At 35.2% G+C, this 17,010-nt stretch overlaps 1 pseudogene; it reads right to left on the bottom strand.

The window, feature by feature from the left end:
* Positions 1-2,144: 2,144 nt before the first annotated feature.
* LOC105554409 lies at positions 2,145-3,545 on the bottom strand (annotated as a pseudogene).
* Positions 3,546-17,010: the final 13,465 nt, after the last annotated feature.

The following is a 17,010-nucleotide window of genomic DNA, read 5'->3' on the forward strand; positions in this document are numbered from 1 at the left end:
GCAGTGGGATTGCCAGATAATATGCTAGCACTATATTTAGTTTTTTGAGAAACCTTTCTCTTTTTGAGAAACTGTTCTCCATAGTGGTTGTACCAATTTACATTCCCACCAACAATGTATATGTTAACTCTAATTTCAGTTTTTTGAGAAACCTCCAAACTTTTCTCCATAGTGGTTGTACCAAGTTGCATTCCCACCAACAATGTGTGAGGGTTCCCTTTTCTCCACATCCTTACCAGCATTTGTTATTGCCTGTCTTTTGGAAATAAGCCATTTTAACTGAGGTGAGAAGATATCTCATTGTACTTTTGATTTGCATTTCTCTGATAATCAATGATGTTGAGCACTTTTTCATATGCCTATTTGTCATTTGTATGTCTTCTTTTAAGAAATGTCTATTCAAACCTTTTGCCCATTTTTAAATTGGATTATTAGTTTTTTCCTATAGAGTTGTTTAAGCTCCTTGTATATTCTGGTTATTAATCCCTTGTCAAGCAGATAGTTTGCAAATATTTTCTCCAATTCTGTGGGTTGTCTCTTCACTTTGTTGATTGTTTTGTTTGCTATGCAGAAGCTTTTTAACTTGATATGATCACATTTGTCCATTTCTGCTTTGGTTGCCTGTACCTTTGGGGTACTACTCAAGAAATTGTTTTGTATACCAATGTCCTGGAGAGTGTCCCCATTGTTTTCTTTTAGATGCTTCATAGTTTGAGGTCTTAGATTTAAATCTTTAATCCATTTTGATTTGATTTTTGTATATGGCAAGAGATAGAGGTCTAGTTTCATTCTTCTGCATATGAATATCCAGTTTTCCTAGCACCATTTGGTATACACTTTTCCCCAGTGGATGCTCTTGGCAACTTTGTCAAAAATCAGTTCATTGCAGGCGTATAGATTTGTTTCTGGGTTCTCTATTGTGTTTAGTTTGTAATGTATCTGTTTCTATGCCAGTACCATGCTGTTTTGGTTATTATAGTGCTGTATAATTTGAAGTCAGGTAATATGATTCCACCAGTTTTGTTCTTTTTGGTTAGGATAGCTTTGACTATTCTGGATCTTTTGTGATTCTACATACATTCTAGGGTTGTTTTTCCTTTAGCTGTGAAAAAATGTCATTGGTATTTTGATACGGATTATATTGAACCTATAGGTTGCTTTGGGTAGTATGGACATTTCAACAATATTGATTTTTCTAATCTATGAACATGGAGTATCTTTCCATTTTTTGGTGTCGTTTTCAATTTCTTTCATCAGCGTTGTCTAGTTTTCATTGTAAAGATCTTTCACTTGCTTGGTTAATCCTTAGATATTTAATTTTATTTGTGGCTATTGTAAATGAGAATACTTTATTTCGTTTTCAGATTGTTCACTGTTGACATATAGAAATGCTACAGATTTTTGTATATTGATTTTGTATCCTGCTACTTTACTGAATTTATCAATTTTAATAGTTTTTGGTGGCATCTTTAGAGTTTTCTAAGTTAAGATCACATCATCTGTAAACAAGAATAATTTGACTTCTTTTCCAATTTGAATGCCCTTTATTTCTTTCTCTTACCTGATTGCTCTGGCTAGGACTTCCACTACTATGCTGAATAACAGTGGTGACAGTGGGCATTCATGTCATGTTTCAGATCTCAGAGAAGTCTTTTAGTTTTTCCAAATTTAGTATAATTCTAGCTATCAGTCTGTTGTATATGGCATTTATTATGTTGAGGTATATTTTTTTCTGTACCCAGTTTTTACAGGGTTGTTATCATGAAGGGATGTTGAATATCATCAAATCTTTTCTCAGCATCAATTGAAATGATCATTTTTTTTGTCCATTCTGTTGATATGATGTATAATCTTAATTGATTTGTGTATGTTGAACCAATCTTGCATCCCAGGAAGAAATCCTACTTGGTCATGATGAATAATTTTTTTAATGTGTTGTTGAGTTTGGTTTGCTGGTATTTTGTTGGGGAATTTTTCTTTTTTCTTTTTTCTTATTATTTTTTGTTTGTTTGTTTGTTTGTTTGTGAAAGAGCACACTTTATTGGGAAGCAGAGTGCTGCACAGTGACCAACAGATGATGGCCGCCCAGTGGGCACTTACACATCATACTCCAAAAGACACATAGGATGTTTTGCTAACAAAAATCAACAGGAACAGGGATTTCTCTGGGCAACTCCCCCAACCTCATTCCTTTCAGGGGTCAGGAAATCTCCCAACCATGTTCCTAACGGCCGCTGTGGTTCGCTAGAGGTAGACAGCCCCTTGGGGAAGCCTTCCTGTTTCTTATAAAGAATATTTTCTTTAGATTTTTTTGAAGTCTTCATTTGTTATTTTCATTCTACATTCTCTTAAGACCATCAGACTAGCTTCTCTACATATTGCCTTGATGTCAGCACCAGAGAGGTCATCTTTAGCCATAATCAAATTGTCCAGGGTTACATCATCGGCCAGCATCATCCTTCTTGTGTGAATCTGAAAGATGTGTTTCTTAGTCTTTTCATCAGGCAGGGGGATCTCAATCTTTCTGTCAATGTGTCCTGGTCTGATAAGTGCTGGATCCAAAGTTTCTATTCAGTTTGTGGCCATGATAACTTTCACATCTCCCCTAGAATCAAATTCACCCAACTGGTTCAACAATTTTAACATTGTTCACTGAATGAATTTCTCTCTCACCACCAGAATTTGAGTCATATCTTTTTGTCCCAATGGCATCAATTTCTTCAGTAAACACGATGGACAGTGCATGTTCTTCAGCAACTCGAAACAATTTCCATACAAATTTGGGCACATCGTCTAGGTACTTCTGAATAAGTTCAGAGCCAACCAATCTCAAGAAAGTGGCCAAGGTTTGGTTTCCTACTACTAAGGCTAACAAGGTTTTACCTGTGCCAAGTGGACCATAGAGAATGACCCCTTTAGGAGGCTTTATACCCATCTCTTCATCATATTCAGGATGGGTTAGAGGAAGCTCCACAGATTCCTTAATTTCCTAAATTTGGTTGTCCAACACCCCAGTATTAGCACAGATCTCCTGGGGAGACTTTTCCACCTTCATCACCGTGACTAGGGGATCCATGTCATCCATCAGCACCCCATCACAGTATGCAACTTGTGGTTGAGCAGGACCTAGCATCCAGATTTCAGCAGATCCTTGTCTACAAATAAAAAATGCTGATGTAGTGTTCTGAGGCCACAGATGTAGACACGATGGCATGATTGTCATTGATGATCCCTTCCAAAGTTCCTACTGACATTGGGGTACCGCTCAGATCATCCACTTTTGATCTTTCCTCCTCTTGCTTTTCTTCTAATGGTTTCATTTGTTTCTGATTTCTAATGAATTATCCCTCCATGAGAAGATAGTCTTTCTTTCTCTTTAACTTCAGTAATTTTAATGGGCATTGAGTGTTAGGTGTCAACAGTGGCAGTTTGCTGGCAGCATCTGGTTCCTTTGTTTTCTTCTTCTTTTTCCCCACTGTAGTTGGTACAGGAGGTTCATATTTCTTTACCTTGTCCTTGTCATCTTTCTTGCCACCTCCAGGAACATGACCATACTCTCACTTGGACCCATCTTGCCTTGGCCACTTAGGCTGAGGATTTTTTCTATAGTCATCAGACATGTTGACCTCTAGTTTTCTTTTTTTAATATTTCTTTGTCTGATTTTGGTATCAAGGTAATACGGGCCTCATAGGATGAGTTCACCCAACATTGGCACACCCAAATATATAAAGCAAATGTGTGTGTGTGTGTGTGTGTGTGTGTGTGTATATATACACACACACACACACACATATATTTAAAATAGTTAAATCCTCTCATTGATTTGATCCCTTTATCATTATATAATGACTTTCTTTGTCTGTTCTTATAGTACTTGTGTTGAAATCTATTTTTTCTGATATAAGTATAAGTACTCCTGCTTTTGTTTTAAATTTCCATTGTCATGGAATATCTTTTTTCATGCCTTTGTTTTCAGTCTATGTGTGTCTTTAGAGATGAAGTGTGTTTCTTGTAGGCAACAGATTATTTGGTCTTGTTTCTTCATCCATTCAGCCACTCTGTTTCTTCTGATTAAATAGTGTAGTTTATTTACCTTTAACATTATTATTGATAAAAACTAACTCCTGCCATTTTGTTATTTGTTTACTGGTTGTTTTGTGGTCTTCTTTTCTTTTTCCTGCTCTCCTCTCCTCTCCATTTTTATTTTAGTAAAGGTGATTTTCTCTGGTGATATGATTTAATTTCTTGCTTTTTATTTTTTGTGTATTTGTTGTTTGTTTTCTGTTCTGAGGTTACTATGAGACTTGTAAATACTGTCTTATAACCTACTATTTTAAGCTGATAACATTGTTTGCATAACCAAAGAAATAAGCAAAAAGAAAACTAATAAAAACTCTACACCTTAACTTCATCCCCCCACTTTTAAACTTTTTGTTGTTTCTATGTATATCTTATTGTACTGTCTATGTCTTAAAGAGTTATAGTTATTATTTTTGATTAGTTCATTTATTCTTTCTACTTAAGAGTAGTTTACACAGCACAGTTAAGTATTATAATATTGTGTGCTTTTCTGTGTGCTATTACCAGTGAGTTTTGTTACCCTCAGATGATTTCTTATGGCTCATTAATGGTTCTTTTCTTTCTGATTAAAGTATTCTCTTTAGCATTTCATGTGGGGCAAGTCTGGTGTTGAAATCTCTCAGCTTTTGTTTGTCTGGGAAAGTCTTTCTTTCTTTCTGCTTCATTGTTTTAAGGATACTTTTTACCAGGCATATTATTCTAAGGTAAAAGTGTTTTTTCCTTCAACACTTTAAGTATGTCATGCCAGTCTCTCCTGGCCTGTAAGGTTTGCACTAAAATGTCTGCTGCAAGACATATTGGAGCTTCATTGTATGTTAGTTGTTTCTTTTCTTTTCTTTTTCTTTTTTTTTTTTTTTTTGATTGTTTCTTTATCCTTGACCTTTGGGACTTTCATTATTAAATGCCTTGAGGTAGTCTTCTTTGGGTTAAATCTGCTGGGTATTTTATAACCTTCTGGTACTTGGATATTGATATCTTTCTCTACGTTTGGGAAGTCCTTTGTTATAATCCTTTTGAATAAACTTTACACCCCTATCTTTTTCTCTACCTCCTCCTTAAGGTCGATAACTCAGATTTGTCCTTATGAGGCTATTTTCTAGAGCCTGTAGGCGTGCTTCATTGTTTTTTATATTCTTTTTTCTTTAGTCTCCTCTGACTGTGTATTTTCAGATAGCCTGTCTTCAAACTCACTAATTCTTCCTTCTGCTTGACCAATTCTGCTATTAAGAGACTCTGATGCACTCTTCAGTATATGAATTTCACTTTTCACTCCAGAATATCTGCTTGATTCTTTTTAATTATTTTAATTTCTTTGTTATATCTGATAGAATTCTGAATTCCTTCTCTGTGTTATCTTGAATTTTTTTGAGTTTCCTTAACACAGGTATTCTGAATTCTCTGTCTGAAAGGTCACATATCTCTGTTTCTCCAAAATTGGTCCTTGGTGCTTTGTTTAGTTCATTTGGTGAGGTCATGTTTTCCTGCACGGTATGGATACTTGTAGGTGTTCAACTGTGTCTGGGCATTAAACAGTTAGGTATTTACTGCAGTCTTTGTAGTCTGGGCTTATTTGTACCCATTCTTCTTTGGTAGGCTTTCCAGATGTTATAAAGGACTTGGGTATTGTAATCTAAGTTTCTGCTTTAGGGAGCACCCCAAGCTCAGTAGTGCTGTGGTTCTTTCAGATTTGCAGAGGTACCACCTTGATTGTCTGGAACAAAATCTAGAAGAATTCTCCAGATTATCAGGCAGAGACTCTTATTACCTTCACTTTCTTTCTCCCAAACAAATGTAGTCTCTTTCTGTTCTGAGCAACCTGAAGCTGGATGTGGAGTGACAAAAGCACCCCTGTGGCTACCACCACTAGTACTATGCTGTGTCAGACCTGAAGCCAGCAAAGCACTGGGTCTCATCCAAAATCTACTGTAACCATTCCTTGGCTTCTGCCTATGTTTGCTCAAAGCTGTGGGGCTCTATAATCAGTTCTACAATCAGCAAGTGATGGAACTAGTCTGGCTTATGTCCTTCCCTTCAAGTCAGTGAGTTCCTCCAGGCCCCAGGTGACTCCAGAGTTGCCATTACAGGAGCCAGGAACTAGAGTTAAACCTTAGAAGTCTACCTGGTGTTCTATTATCCTGTGACTGAGTACAAAATACTGTACTTAAACCAGATTATACAGTCCTCACTCTTCTTTCCCCTTTACCAAGGCAGAGGTCACCTCCTGACCACCACCACTACAGGTCACAGGGAGTACTGCCAGACTACCGCTAATGTTCCCTTAAGGCCCCAGGGCTACTTAGTCAGCTTATAGTGAATTCTGCCAGGCCTGGGATTTACCCTTAAGGGCAGTGGGCTCCCCTCCAGCCCAGGGAAGGTCTAGAAATAATGTTCAAGAGTCAAGTCCTGGAATCAGGGACCACATGAGCCCCTTTGATCATATATCCCCCTGTGGTCAAGCTGGTACCTAAGGTATAAGACAAAGTTCGCTTTACTTTTCCCTGTACTTTTCTCAAACAGAAGGATTCTTGCCCTGTAGCCACTACAGCTGGGAATGCACTGAGTCTCAACTGAAGTCAACAAGTCTCAGAGTCACATCCAAGACCCATGATATAGTACCTAGGTATCACTGTTGGTTATTCAGTGCCCAAGGGCTCTTCAGTTAGCAGATGATGAATCGTGCCAAGACTGGGTTATTCCTGTCAAAGCAATGAGTTCCTTTCTGGCCCAGGTTGTGTCTAGAAATGCCATCCAGGACCTAGGGACTGGAAAAGGGGGCATCACAACTCTGACTAGTGCCAGATCCTGCTGTGGCCGAGCTGGTATCTAAGGTACAAGACAAAGTCCTCCCACGCTTCCCTCTCCTCTCCTCAAGTGAGAGGAAAGGGTCTCTTTTGGAGCTGTGAGCTGTGCAGTCTGGGCTTAGGGGAGGAGAAATGCCAGTGCTCCAGCTGGTGTCTCAGTAGATAACATGCCTTCCAACTCCACTGGCTTTGGGCCCAGTTCGGCACTAGCACTCATTCAAGAGTTGCAGTTCTTGTGGCCTAGTCTGCCTTTCTTTACTTAGAGACTTGGAGCACCTTAGCCTGCAGGAGTGAAGTTGGCGGGAACTCAAGGTCCTACCACTGAGCTCAGTGATTTCCCTCTGGCTGGGGCTGGTTTAAGTGTTCCCTTCATGGTTGGGCATCAGATGAGTTTGATTCGTTTTTACTTTCTGCTATAAGAAACCAGCAGTGAGTTTAATGCCTCACAATTGTTGTGCTCTCCCATTCTCCAGCACACAGAATCATTCTCCACCCCATGCTGCCACTGCCACGGGATGGGGGGCAGGGGTGGTGTTGATAATTCAAGACTGTTTTTCCTACTTCTTCAGTGCCTCTTCCAGTGATATGAAGTTAAAACCAGGTACTATGAATGCTCACCTCATTTTTGGTTCTTCTGAAGATTCTTTTTTGATGTAGATAGTTATCAAATTGGTGACCTTTCAGAGGGGATAACCAGTGGAGCCTTCTATCCCACCTTCTTGCTCCCCACCAAGCCTGCATGGAACATTTTTTTGGTATATATTTACTCTTAATCTATGTATTTTTGTCTTTTTTTGAGACAGGCTCTCACTCTGCACCAAGGGTGGAGTGAAGTGGTGTGATCATGGCTCACTGCAGCTTCAACCTCCCAAGCTCAATCAATCCTTCTACCTCAGCCTCCAAAGTAGCTTGGACTACAGGCGTGTGCCACCATGCCTGGTTAATTTTTATACTTTTTGTAGAGATGGTGTTTTGCCATGTTGCCCAGACTGGTCTCAAATTCCTGGGCCCAAGCAATTTTTCTGCTTCAGCCTCCCAAAGTGCTGAGATTACAGGTGTGAGCTACTACACCCTGCCATCACATTCCTTTTTAATCCCTAATTCTCACTTCCTCTTGCTTCTGCCAGCTCCTATTTTTCATACAGCCACTGATCTACTTTCTTTCACTTTGAATTTATTTGAATTTTCTATAAATTTTATAAATGGAATCACATAATATATGGTCATTTTTGTCTAGTTTATTTCATTAGTATAATTATTTTGCTAATTATGGAGGAAAAAAATAAATAAAAGACATCCATCTTAGAAGTGAAGAAGTAAAATGGTCTTCATTCACAGTCTCCATAATGGTGTATGAGAAAATCTGTTAGAATCTATTTTTAAAAGCTACTAGAGCTAACAAGCAAATTTAGCAATGTGGTCATGCCATTTTATTGCTAATTAGTATTCTATGGTATGACTGTATGATAATTTATTTTTACATCTGTTAATGGATATTTTGTTGTTTTTGTTTTTTTGATATTTTATTTTATTTTTTAAGTTTCAGAGTACATGTGCAGGATGTGCAGGTTTGTTATATAGGTAAACGTGTGCCATGGTGGTTTGCTGTACCTATCAACTATCATCTCGGTATTAAGCCCAGCATACGTTAGCTCTTTTCCCTAATGTACTTTCAAAAATAAATCTCCCCGCCAGGCACAGTGGTATACACCTGTAATCCCAGCACTTTGGGAGGCCAAGGAGAGAGGATCACCTGAGTTCAGGAGTTCAAGACCAGCCTGGCCAACATGGCAAAGCCCCGTCTCTACTAAAAATATAAAAATTAGCCAGGTGCAGTGGTGCGGGACTGTAGTACCAGCTACTCTGAGGACTGAGGCAGAAGAATCACTTGAACCTGTGAGGTGGAGGTTGCAGTGAGCCAAGATCGAACTATTGCACTCCAGCCTGGTTGACAGGGCAAGACTCCATCTCAAAAATAAATAAATAATATTCTATAAAAATTTCTGTACATTTTTTGTGAAGACATGTTTTCATTTTTCTTGAGTAAGAGATCTTGGTTGGATCATATGGTAGATACATATTTAGCTTTTAAGAAGCTGTCAAATTGTTTTCCATAGTAGTTGTAACATTTTATATTCCCACCAGCTGTGTATGAGAGTATGAGTTGAGTAGCTCTACATTCTCACTAATATTTGGAATGAACAGTCCTCTTAATTGTGTTAGATGTACAGTAGTAGATTAAGGTGTTTTAATTTGTATTTCCCTAATGAACATTATTGTTGAGCATCTTTTCAAATGCTTATTTGCCACGTGTTTATTTTATTTTCTTTGGTGAAATATCTGATCAAATATTTTGCCTTTTTATTTATTTATTTATTTATTTTTGAGATGGAGTTTTACTCCAGTCACCCAGGCTGGAATGCAATGGTGCGATCTTGGCTCACTTCAACCTCTGCCTCCCAGGTTCAAAGGTTCAAGTGATTCTCCTGCCTCAGCTTCCCGAGTAGCTGAGATTACAGGTGTGTGCCACGACATCCAGTTAATTTTTTTATTTCTATTAGAGATGGAGTTTCACCATGTTGGTCAGGCTGGTCTTGAACTTCTGACCTCATGATCCCCCATGTCGGTCTCCCAAAGTGCAGGGATTGCAGGCTTGAGCCACCGTGCCCAGCCATATTTTGCCCATTTTTAATTGAGTTGTTTGTTTTCTTTTTATTGAGTTATTTTGAAACAGTTGTATTATTTTTAATTTTGATGGATGTGTAATAGTTGTATATATTTATGGGGTACATGTGATATTTTGATACAAGCATATAATGTGTAATCATTACATCCAAATGACTGGGTATCTATCACCTTAAACATTTATGATTTTTATGTGTTAGGAACATTTCAGTTCTACTCTTCTAGTTGTTTTGAGATATACAACAAATTACTGTTAACTATAGTCACCCGATTGTGCTACCAAACACTAGATTTTATTCCTTCTATTAACTATATAGTTGCACATATTTACCTACTGTTCTTTATCTCCCATTCCCACTACCCTTCCTAGCCTCTGGCAGCCATTATTCTAATCTCTATCTCCATGAGATCATTTTTTTTTAACTCCATATATGAGTGAGGGCATCATTTAACATAATGTCCTCCAGTTATTTCCATGTTGTTGCAAATGACAGGATATTATTATTTTTTATGGCTCGATAACATTGTATTATACATACATATCACATTTTATTTATCCACTCATGTTAATGGACATGTAGGTTGATTGTGTACCTTGGCTATTGTGAACGGTGCTGCAATTAATATAGGAGTGCAGATGTCTCTTTGATATATTGATTTCCTTTGTTTTTTTATTTGGACCTATACCCAGTCATGGGATTGTTGGGATATTCTTGAGTTTTGAGAATTATTTTTGTAGTTTGTATAAGTCCTTCATTAGATATACACTTTTCAAAATTTTTTTGCTCTATGACTTATTGTTTTTTAATTGTAAAGTGTCTTTCAAAAAATGCTTATTTTAATTTTAATAAAGTTCAATTTATCAGTTTTTAAAGGACCATGCTTTTGGTAATGTATCTAAGAAATCTTTATCAAACTCTGTGTCACTAATATATTCTTCCATATTTCTGCTAAAAATCTCATAGCTTTAGGTTTTATATTTAGGTTTATAATATATTTTGAATTAATTTTTTATATGGCATGAGGTATAGGTCAAAATTTATATTTGTTGCTTATGGTTATTCAAGTGTTTCAGCACCAGCACATCTCTACTGAATTTTCTTTGCATCTTTGTTGAAAATCATTTACTGCTATATGTGAGGTCTCATTCTGGATTCTCTATTCTGTTTTATTGATCTAGTTGTTTATCTTTTTGCCAATGCCACACAGTCTTGATTATTGTAGTTTTATAGTACTTCTCAAAATCAGGTACTGTTAATGCTTTGATTTTGTTCTTTGTTTGAAGTCATTTTGGCTATTCTCGGTCCTTTGCATTTCCACATGACTTTTAGAATCTGCTTACCAATTTTCACTTTTAAAAAGCTTAATGGAATTTGACTAGGAATGCTTTAAATATGTAGATCAATTTGGAGAGAACTGACATCTTAACAATAATTGAGACATCCCATCTATTAACATGGTATATCTCTTCATTGACTTAAGTTTTCATTAATTTCCTGGAAATGTTTTGTAGCTTTCAGTGTACAGTTTCTGCATATCTTCAGTAGGATTTATACTTAAATACTTACTATTTCTGATGTTGTTATAAATATTAATAGTTGTGTTTATTTTTATCTTCAATATCTGATTATTTATTATTAGTGTAGAGAAATGAAACTTATTTTTATATATAGTGATCTTGTGTCCTGTAACATTGCTAAATTTACTTATTAATTCTAGTAGCTTTTTTATGGACTCTATCAGATTTTCTCATAAACAATCATACAGGCTGCTAATAAAGACAACTTTTACTTATTCATTTCTAATCTGAATAGCTTTTTCTTTTCCCAATTATACTGGATAGAACCTCTATTACAATGTTAAAAATAAATATTATGAGCAAATGTTATTGCCTTGTTTCTTATCTTAGGGGAAAAATATTAAATCTTTGCATCATTAAGGATGAAATTAACTGTAAATAAAGTTCAAAAAGTTTCCTTTTATCCCTAGGTTGCTGAGAGTTTTTATCAGGAAAACAGGTTAGATTTTTACCAAATGTTTTCCTGCATCTATTAACAGCATCATAGGCTTTTTCTTCTTTAGTTTGTTAATATGATGAATTATGTTGATTGATTTTTTTAAGGTTAAAACAACTTTGCGTTCCTGGGAAAACTACACTTGGTGATAATATATTATTTCTGTTTGTATATTGTTGGATTCAATTTGTTAAAATTGTATCAAGAATTTTTACTTCTGTATCCATGTGGATTGTTGAAAAGTAGCTTTCTTTTCTTGTGATCTCATTGTCTTATTTTAGAATCAGAGTAATGCTGGCCTAACATAATGACTGGGAATGATTTTCTCTGCTTCAATATAGTGGAAGAATTTGTGTAGGATTGGTATATATATATATTTTTAATGTTGATAAAATTGCTCAGTGATGCTATCCAAGCCTATAGTTTTCTGTGTGGAAAAGTTTTAACTACAAATTCAATATCTTTAGTAGTTATAGAGTTATTCAAATTATCTATTTCTCCTTGAGTGAGCTTTTATAGTTTCTGCCTTTCAAGAAATTAATCCATTTCCTCTAATTTGTTGGATTTATTGGCAAAACATTTTTTGTATTATTATCTTTATTATCTATATTCTGTAGAATATAGAGTCACATCACCATATTGGTAATATAAGATTTTTTCCATTTTTTTTCTAATTAGCCTGGCTACATATTTATCAATATTTTTGTTTTTCTCAATGAAATAGCTTTTGTTTTCATTTTATAGATTTCCACTCTTTATTGCTTTCTTTCTTCTTCTTGTTTCGTCTTATATTTGTCCTACTTTTTCTAGTTTCTTAAAGTCTTTGATTTGGGACTTCCCACGTTTCTTAATACAAGCATTATTTCTATTAATTTTTCTTTAATTGTTACTTTAGCAATGACCTACAAGTATCTATATTCTTTGTTCTCATTTTCATTCAGTTCAAAATATTTTAATTTTCCTTTAGATTCCTTCTTTACCCAATAGATTATCCTAAAATAAACTTGGTTTTTAAATATAGGGATTTTTTGTAGTTCCTTCTGTTATTAATTTCTAGTTTAATTTTATAGTGACCAGAAAACATAGTTGACATAATTTATATCCTCATCTTTCTACTGCCATCCTTCTTTTTTTCTCTGTAGGTAACATGTCTGGTTACTTTTTAAATTTTCTCTTTATTGTTAATGTTGAACATTTTTATTTTGATGTGACTATTGCAGTTTTCATCATTTTTTTATTATTGGGGTGCCTTGCTTATTGGACCTGTGTTTACAGTTTTCAACAAATTTGAAAAAAAAAATGACTATTTATTCAAATACTTTTCTACTCCCAATTTTCCTTTGGAAACTCCAATTACACATATATTTAAGTGCTTGAAGTTGTCCCATGAGACACTGATATTGTGTTTATTTTTTTTCTTACCATTTTATTTTGAATTTCTTAAAGTCTTCAGGTTCTCCAATCTTATCTTTTGTAATATCTATTCTGCTATGATGCTATTAATTCAATCTAGTATATTTTCATTATAGGCAATGAAGTTTCATCTTTATAAGTTTAAATTGGAAGATGTAGATATATTCTCTTTTGATACTTTCCATGTCTCTATTTAACATACTCAATCTTTCCTCTAGATATAGGACATATGGAGTACAATTGTAAGAACTATTTTTAATATCCTTCTTTGCTAATTCTAACATTTATGTCAATTTTTATTACTTAATTTTCTCTTCATATCACTCATACTTTTCCGCTTCTTTGCATGATGGGTAATTTTCTTACTGAATGCACATGCGGTGAGTTTTACCTTGTTGGGTGCTCGATATGTTTGTATTCCCATAAGATATAAAAGAGGAACTTTTTATGGAGGACACAGTGTAGTTACTTGGGAAAAGTTTGATACTTTCACATCTTGTGTTAAAGATCTTTTAGTTAAGAAAAGAATAGAATTTTTGCCTGATGCCAGTAGTGCCTCATTACTAAAACAAGATCTTTCTGGGTACCCTTCCCAGCGTTCTGTGAATGAAGAAATCTTCCATTTTGGCTGGTGGAAGCAGACACTATTCTTGGTCCTTTGTAAATGCTGATACTATCTCTCTGATACTGTTGTTAAGTGGTTCTTTCTCCAGCTTCAGGTAGTTTCCTTACACATCCATTCATCAGTATTCTTCCAAATACCCAAGTGGAACCCTCTGCAGATCTCTGGAGTTCTTTTTCTGCGTAGCCCTCTACTCTCCAGTCCTCTTCCCTACAAACTTGAGCTGCCTTTGTCTCCCAGAACACGTAGCTCTGTCACATTGGCTTAATTCTGACATTGCAACATAAGAGTTCATCAGGCTTGCCCTTTCTGCATTGTGGCCCAGAAATTGTTTCAAGGCAATAAGTTTGGGCTTATTGCCCCCCATATAAGCTACTTCATTTATTTGCTGTCTCTTAAGGACCATTTACTTCATTATCTGATGTCTATTGTCTTTAATTATTTCATACATTTTCAATTTTAAAATTGTTTTAGGTAGAAAGACAAATATAGTTACTATTGCTCTGTCTTTTTCAGTAGTAACATTGATCATACATTGCTTATTAATTGTAAGATTTAACAGTGTCAAGATATCAAGTCTCCCCAAGTCAATCTATAAGTTAATGAAATTTCAATGAAATTTACAAATTTTTGTGAAAGTAGAAACACTGATTCTTAAATCTATATGTAAGACTAAGTGTCTAAGACTAGAACAGAATTCCCATTACCCTGTAATGCTTTATCATCTTACACTGCTTACTCTCATTTATAGTTCTTATTACCCCTTGACATACTGTCTTTAACCATTTTTTAATCTGTCTTTAACCCCAACTAGAATGTACGATGCATAAGAGCAGGAATTTCAGTTTGTTCATTGCTATATCCCTAGTGTCTAACACATATACACTAAATACTTATTAATTGAACAAAAACTGCATGCCAAAGAAAATTCCAAAAAAGAAGATTGGGAATTTGGCTTAGCATATATCAAGACGGTAGAAGGCAATAGCGATTAAGACCATTTGGGTATTACTGCGTGGATACACAAAAAGATCAGTGGAGCAAAACAGGGAGGCCAGAAGTAGCTCTTATTGTATACAAAATTAGGTTAACATATTATAGAAATGCCATTACAAATCAGTTATAAAAGGACGGAATTAGTTAACAAATACTGCTCAGACAATTGCCTTCCTTTTAGGAAAAATATGTACACAATAAATTCTATGTGGTTTACTAATCTAAGTAGCCTAAGAAAAGCTTGTAGCAACAATTATAAAAGAATATCTTTATGACCCTATTGTAGAAAAAAAAGTTTTAGACATAACACAAAAGGCACATCTTATAAAGAGAAGAGAAAGATTAATAAATTTGATTATATAAACATGTAAACCTTCTGTTATATAAAAGAATATGATAAACATAGAGAAAACATGAGACACAAACTGAGAGAAGATATTTGAAACTTGTATAACAACCAAAGAATTAGTGTTAATTTAAAAATGTGTTTATGAAAGTCCTACCAAACCGCACCCCAGCCAAAAAAAAAAAAAAACTAAAAAATAAAAACCAAATGGGAAAAAGGGCAAAGGATTTGAGCAGAAAATTCATAGAAGAGGAAACCTGGATAGTTAACAAATACACAAAATGCATATATTTATGCATAATCAAAGAAAACTAATATAACATGCTATTTCACTCACACCAAATTGGCAAAAATTGAGGTCTGACAATAATGTTGATGGGAATGTGGGGGGTGTGAGTTCTGTTAAAGGAGTACAACTACTTTGGAGAATAATTTTGCAATCTCTAGTAAAATTTAAAATGTTCCCATCCTACAGTTTAGAAATTTAGTGTCTAGATTCGTGGCCCAGGAAAACTCTTGTACTTGTAGAGCAGGATATCTTCAGAGGGAAATGAATTTGTTCAAGTAATATTTTGGAAGCATTTAAATGTTGTCAGCATGGGGAATAAAGAAATAAAATGTAGCGCAGTGATACAACAGAGCAGACTTTCTCAAGTGCAGTTCAGGGAGGAAATTTCGGTGGCATAAGGTATCCATTAAATGTAATGAATTAACTAATTGCAGCATATCTAGAATGGTCCTGATTATGGATCATCGTTGGAAGAATTAAGAAAGAAGTCATTGAAATCATTGTCTTAGGTTCAGTGGTTAAGTTGAAGATCTCTGCCTGAGACAGGCTGCCATGCAGCAATTAAATTCAATGATCTTGAATTGCATGTATCAATATGAAAAGATCCCCCCACATAAGAATAAATATAAAAACCAAGATGCAATAACTTACATAAAATATGAAAGCATTCATATAAAGTTGAAAAACATAATATAACGTTATATGTTTTCTTAGATGTTTCTAAAGTATGTAGTAAAAATATGAAAACACAAACTGGAATGATATAAACTAAGCTAATGAAAGTTTATTTGGGGAGAAGTAAAGAGGGAATAAGAATGAGAAAGACTTCAACTAAGTAATATTTTATTTCTTTCATATATAAAGTATATCTGAAGCAATGATGCCAAAATATTAACATTAATTAATTGTGGATTTTGGAAACACAGATACTTGATAGCACTTCCGTATTTATTTAACTTTTCAAAAAACATCCGGAAATTAAAATAAAACTTTGCCTGCAGCTTAAGAAAAAGTTAAAAAAAAAAAAAAAAAAAAGACAAGCTAGCAACTATCAAATATTTTGTGTCTTCCTAACTTCTACTGAGTTCACTAACTTCTACTGATCTGTCACCAGTTTTTCCACAGTAAAGGAGGCCATTGCATTGTGGTGCTGTATCTTGTCATCCAGTATCCAAAAGCCTGACTATTGTCATTCTTGAGTGTGAGAGGGCTGCAAACATCAGAACAGCTTTTCACAATAAGCGGCTGGCTGGGAAACCTGAGCAAACAAAAACAGGAGAAAATTAACTCTAGTCTCTGGCCAAAATAATTTGCCTATGATAAACAAAACAGACCATTTCCAGTTCCCACCCCATAGCAGATTAAGACCACCTGTTGTTAATTATGTCCAAATATTTGATAGTTCCTTGTTCCTTTATGTTTCTCAGTTATGCCATTATTCTTTGTTTTAATTTTAACCCATGCAGCATGATTCACTTTTCCTTGGCTTTCTACTTTTAGAGTCATTACTTCTAACTTACCTCTGCTTCTCTCATCCAAAATTTAGAGACAAATCTAAAACTTTGGTCTTGTTACTCCTTAGCAAATGATGGCCAGCTTAGTGCAACATTTTCCCCTGACTATTCCTGAAGCAGTTTATTGACTTCACTACCCCCACAGACCCCAGGAATAGAAAATGCTGGTTCTCCCATAGTTCACCTACTTGTAGCTAGTAGGTAATGTAATCTTTCTCACAATTCCCTACTACCTCTTGTATCACTGA

The sequence above is a fragment of the Mandrillus leucophaeus genome, unplaced genomic scaffold (genome assembly GCF_000951045.1).
Source record: "Mandrillus leucophaeus isolate KB7577 unplaced genomic scaffold, Mleu.le_1.0 Scaffold64, whole genome shotgun sequence".
Taxonomy (NCBI): Eukaryota; Metazoa; Chordata; class Mammalia; order Primates; family Cercopithecidae; genus Mandrillus; species Mandrillus leucophaeus.